The sequence below is a fragment of the Saccopteryx leptura genome, chromosome 10, assembly GCF_036850995.1.
Source record: "Saccopteryx leptura isolate mSacLep1 chromosome 10, mSacLep1_pri_phased_curated, whole genome shotgun sequence".
NCBI classification, from domain to species: domain Eukaryota; kingdom Metazoa; phylum Chordata; class Mammalia; order Chiroptera; family Emballonuridae; genus Saccopteryx; species Saccopteryx leptura.
The window spans coordinates 48,176,987-48,182,986 of NC_089512.1; the positions used below are offsets into that span (position 1 = coordinate 48,176,987).

Genomic DNA, 6,000 nt, shown 5'->3' on the forward strand with positions numbered 1-6,000 from the left:
ATAATAATTGTACTTAATTTTAAAAATACTGATCACAGTTTTAATTTTAAAAAATTATACTATTTTAAATTTAAAAGAGTGAAGAAAACAGTGTCCTAGAAACTTAACCTGGAATTCTGCAAACCTTTAGACTTCACTGATGCCATGTTTTGATAGTTTATTGTAAAAGCTAGAAAAAAACTTAAATATGAAAAAGTTTTGACTTAAAAATTAAATCACAAGGTTTCCTCCTTTCAGTGAGTTGCAAAAGATTGAGTAGTCACTAGTTTATTCTAAGATCTTTTAATTTAAGATGTAATTATCAGCAAATGAAATATCAAATATCATCTAATTTAAACAAAGGAGAAAAACTGTGACGCATACAGTGTAACAAAAATGGATGGTTTTGTAACAAACTTCACTTTGGGGCTAACACAACATTAGTTTTAAAACTTTGTATATTAAATAATACTACAGAATGTATTAACTTCAGGGTGAATTTGATTGAAAATAGACAACACAAAAATTGTTTTAAAACTTGAACAGGATCTTTTGAAATAACACTGCAAATGCTAACTGGTAGCATCTGCGAGTGTTTTCTATAAAATTTTAATAGGAGTGGAAGGTATTTCCTTAAGAGAGAAGTCACAGTGAATGTCTATGTCAGCCTCTATCCTAGAAGGGTTTTCTAAGTCATTTAGTACCACCAGCTTGGTTCTGCTTTCAGTCAGAGATTGATCACTTAACTACAGACAGGAAGAGTACCACAGAACACCTGAGATCTGTTGATCTGCTCATGTCCTTTTAAAAGTAAGTTAATCATTGTTCTCTCAATACTCCAGTTACAATTTGTTTCATGAATGATAAAAGTACTTGACATTAAAATAATGTACTTCAAAATCGAGTTTCTCCAGCAATAGGTTTCACACAACTCAGTTAATCATCTTGCCTGGTTTTGTTTTCAGATGATAACTCACACAAATTAATTTTACATTTTTGTCATCAAGCTTGAAAGAAAAAAAAAAACTTTAGCTTCTTCCTGACAGACTACTATTTTTTTTTTACTTTATTCTCCTTAAATAATTGACATTCCCCCCCCCCCCCACCACCATTATTCTCAGACAGAAATGAATTACGTAGATTTTCACGGTAAAACAAGAGCACAGTAAACTAATAAGGATATATGAGCACCATCATCGTCATCTTGCAAATTTTGGACACATCACCAACACATTTCAACAAAATGCAATTATAGTGAGTCGACTCACCTAAGCACTGGGCGTTAACAAGAAGGATTTAGAAATGTAGCCTTCTGATTCACCAGCAGAGGTAAAGGCCCCTTCTTTACCTAACTGACCTTATATAAAAGCAGCAGATAGGTTACTCCCAGTTTCTGCCTCCTTACCTTAGGCTCCTCCCCAAATACCAAGGCATAAAGTACCACGGCCACACACCCACCTTGCGCCCCTACACTGAGGGCCCATCATTTCCGTTAAGCACCACCGCACCTCCACCACCTTGGTCAGGCTACGAACGCTTGTGGGCACGAGTGGGAGCCCACGACACCTTAAAGCTCCTTGTCCAAACTCAGGGTGTAGGAGGACCTCACTCTCCATCTCCGACGACCCTGGGGACTCTAGCCCACACCCCAAGAGCTCCACTCGGCTCACGGCCAGCAGAGTGCTTCAGGGCACAGGGGCGGAGTGGCCCCAAGGGTGCCCCTCGCTTAACTGTCACTATGACCCCGCACAGCGATCGCTGCCTGGGTTCTGCAGACCTAGCAGGAGGACGGATCCCGCGTTTCTGCTCCAAAGTTCCCCTCGAGCCGCTTCCGGACGCCTGCGCGCCTCAGCGAGGGGCTCAGAGGTCCCAGGTTCGCTCGGACCCCCACCCAGGGCACCGCGGGTCGCTCGGGCTCGCGTCTCCCGGGGAGGGACCGCCGCTCGCTGGTTCGCCTCGCGTGCAGCCTGTGCCCTCTTTCGCCGAGTTTTCTCGCGCTCCTCCGGGACTTCTCTTCAGGGCGCGACCCTCAACCGGGACCTGTCAGCCCTGTCCCCACGAACCACGACCTCTTAACCAGAGACCTCCTTACCAGCGCCCCTCAGTCAGCCCGGGTCCCCTCTGACCCAGCCTTCGGCCCGGACTCCTCAGTCCCGGCTGGATCGGCCACGACCCTCTGGGGTTCCGGACCCCTCAGCGCGCCCTCTGACTCCCCGTCCCCTCGCCGCGCAGCCCGGTGGCTCGGAGCGCCGCGGGGCACCCGGACTCTGACCTGCGGCGGCGGCGACGGTGGCGTGGCGCCCCGCTCCGGTGTCGCGGAGGCTGACCGAGCGCCCCAGGCGGCGGCTCCGCGCGGGCTCCGGCTCCGAGTGCGGGCGCTCCGCCTGTCCGAGGCTGAGCCGGGCCGGGGTAGGGGTGGAGGCCCGGGGCACGGGGCACGGGGCACGCGACGGCGGGCGCGCGGGCGGACGCGCGGGGAGGGAGTGGCCGCGGCACCCGAGCCTGGAGCACAGTAGGGCCCTTCGCCGCCGGGGCTGCCTTTCTGAGCGCCTACTCTGTGTCCAGCCCGGTTTGTTCCTCACAACCACCGCTGGGAGGCGGTCCCGAATGGTCCCATTTCACAGAGCAGGGCCCGGAGCGAAGCTCAGAAAGATGGCCTGGGTCACGTCAGGGTAGAGCCCAGGGTCGGGGGTTCCGGAGTCCGCCTTTCTCACAGTGGTCTGCGAGATTCCCGCCCTCCACCACCCCCGTTATTCTTTTCAATGGCATTCTTTACAAGATTCTAAAGCATACTTAAGATCACCTGGTTTTTATCTGATATCCCAATGGTGCGGCACACTTTCAGCGCCCCCCTTTTCGCATTTGTAATTCACACCAGTAATCATTAGTCCACTTACACTGACAGAGTAGTTTTAATCATTAAAAGCATTTCTTAAACTCATTATGAGAATTTCTTTAATTCTTTAACAGTGTTTCGTACACTGAGGGACACGGGCACGTGGGATGAGGGTGGGTGTGGGGTAAGGGGTGTGGGAATCTTAAATTCTTAAGTTTGAGAAACCATTTGGGAGCGTGCGGCCTCATACATGTACAGGGTAGATAGATTATGTGCAGCTTCTTTTCCTGCCGCTATCTCCGGACGGATCAGGACCCGCCAAAGAGGGTTGACGGATGTCCAACCAGAAAAACTCTGGTCTTCTGGATTTGAGGGCTAACTTTCTTTGCCTTCTAATCTCACTTTTCTGAACATCCTGTTCTAGGCCCAGCCCTCCTTGTGTGAGGTAAAGATGAGTGGAGCCCCTGATTTCAAGAAGCTTATCTATTAATTGGCCAGGATACTCTTCATTCCTTTGGCATCATGATTTGTTGGGAATGCCTAGTTCTTTCCCCTCTAGTGTAGAAGGTCCTCATTTATAGTTTGAAGTAAATTTTTCTGAGGATGAGTATCACCTCAGAGAAGATTCAGAATTTAAGTCAAAAAAATTTCTTTCCACTCGTCCCCTAAGATAAGAGATTAAGAGCGATAGCACTATAGGGACTGAAGAGACCATTTTATTGACCTCTGAAAAGCCCTGTATCTTTGCCTGTCATTTTGGTAGGTTGACATGGCTCAACATTCTATCTACATTTATGCATAGAAGTGCTGCATGCATTCTACTTCTTGATCATTCCAGAGTTCCAATTTGCTTTATTTTAAAGAATAGCTATATTGAGATATAGTTTATTATACTATACATTTTAAATATACAAAATTCTATACATTTTAAATGTAAATTCAATGATTTTCAGTTTATTGACAGAATTGTGCCAGCATCACCATCATCTAATTTTAGAACATTTTCATCGCCCCCAAAGAAATCTTCTATCCATAAGCAGTCACTTCCATTAAACCTAGGTAACTACTAATCAATTTCTGTCTGTATAGATTACATATTTTGGACATTTCATATAAATGGAATCATACCGGGCATTTTGTGACTGGCTTCTTTCACTTAGCATAATGTGTTTTTTTTAAAGCACTTGATTTTTATTTTTTTAAATAGTTTTTTAAAATTTATTCATTTTAGAGAGAGAGAGAGAGAGAGAAGGGAGGAGCAGGAAGCTTCAACTCCCATATGTGCCTTGACCGGGCAAGCCCAGGGTTTTGAACCGGCAACCTCAGCATTCCAGGTCGACGCTTTATCCACTGCGCCACCACAGGTCAGGCAGCATAATGTTTTTTAAGGCTCACTCATGCTGTATTTCATTCATTTTTATGGCCAAATAATATTTCATTGTATGAATATATCACTTTTTGTTTATTCATTTATCAGTTGATGAATATTGGGTTGTTTCCATTTCTTGGCTATTAGGAATAATGCTGCTGTGAATATTCATGTACAAAGTTTTATGTGGACAAATTTTTCATTTCTCTTGGGTCTATACCTCAGAGCAGAATTTCTGGGTCATATGGTAATTCTATGTTTAATATTTATGTGTATTTTTTTTATTTAATTGTTTACATAGATTCTAGTGTCACCCCAAATGCATCTCCCCCCCACCCCATATCCCCCTCAACATCTTCCTATGTTTAATTTTTAAAGAACCTGCCAGCTGGTCTTCCAAAGCAGCTGCACCATTTTGCATTTCCATCAGCAATTTATGGGGGTTCCAAATTCTCAACATCCTTGTTGTCTGTCATTTTATTTTAGCTAGTGGGTGTGAAGTGTTATCTCATTGTGGTTTTGATTTACACTTCCCTAAAACTAATTACACAAACATTTTTTCATGTGTTTTTGGCCATTTGTGTATCCTCTGAAGAAAAGTCTATTCAAATACTTTGTGAATTTTTATATTGGGTTATTTGTCCTTTTATTTGTCTATATATAAGTTCCTTATCAGGCATATGATTTGTAAATATTTCTTTTTATTTTCTCCATGGAGTCCTTTGGAGCAAAAAAGTTTTTCCATTTTGGTGAAATCCAATTTATATTTTTCTTTTGGCATTATATCAATGCCTAATTGAAAGCCATAAAAATTTACTCCTAAGTTTTCTTCTAAGACTTTTATAGGTTTAACTTTTACATTTAGGTCTGTGATCCATTTTGAGTTAAATTTAACATTGACTAAAGGGAATCTCACTGTAGTGAACTCATAACTGGTATAACATTTTTAGATTGATTTCAATACTTTCTAAATTCTTTTCCAGATACAAAAATTTTGTGATTTTAAAAAAGTGAGCTATAGTTAATGAAGTCTATAAATGTGAAGTTAAGTAATGCAAATAAAAATAGTATAAATCTGGGCCCTGGCTGGATGGCTCAGTGGTAGAGCATCGGCCTGGCGTGCAGGAGTCCCAGGTTCAATTCCCAGCCAGGGCACACAGGAGAAGCGCTCATCTGCTTCTCCACCCTTCCCCCTCTCTATCTCTCTCTTCACCTCCCCCAGCCAAGGCTCCATTGGAGCAAAGTTGGCCTGGGCGCTGAGGATGGCTCTATGGCCTCTGCCTCAGGCGCTAGAATGCCTCTAGTTGCAACAGAGTAACGCCCCAGATGGGCAGAGCATCGCCCCCTGGTGGGCGTGCTGGGTGCATCCTGGACAGGCACATGTGGGAGTCTGTCTGACTACCTCCTAGTTTCCAACTTCAGAAAAATACAAAAAAAAAAAAATAGTATAAATCTGTACTTTAAACTACTGCTCTCGATCCATTGGTGCTTATTAAAATCAATTTAGTGGATCATATCCAATATTTTTTATGTCAAATAAAACATAACAGAAACTATCAGAAAGCACCTTTTGAACTAAGTGTTGCTTCATAATTTTAGTGTTAGTTATGTACATGTATTTGTGAGTACCAGGAGTTAGTGTAAAATATGTTTCTTACTGTGGGCCACATTTTTAAAAGTTGGAAAAACACTTGTATAGACTACAGTTGCAGAATTCTTTCATTCCAAAAACATTTATTGAGTGCTTCTTTTATGCCAGGCCTTCTGCTAAGTGCTGGGGATAAAATGATGAACAGTGTATGGTCTCCACCCTACA

General features: G+C 43.4%; 1 protein-coding gene across 6 annotated transcripts in view; it reads right to left on the reverse strand.

Moving 5' to 3' along the window:
• The window catches only part of PPARG (peroxisome proliferator activated receptor gamma), a 154,047-nt gene extending 151,517 nt beyond the window's left edge, over positions 1–2,530 (reverse strand). For 2 of the 6 annotated variants that reach the window (XM_066351155.1, XM_066351151.1), the window contains exon 1: positions 2,072–2,239. The gene's annotated coding sequence lies outside the window, so the exon portion shown is untranslated. The other 4 variants (XM_066351157.1, XM_066351153.1, XM_066351152.1 and 1 more) reach the window with 4 other exon arrangements.
• Positions 2,531–6,000: the final 3,470 nt, after the last annotated feature.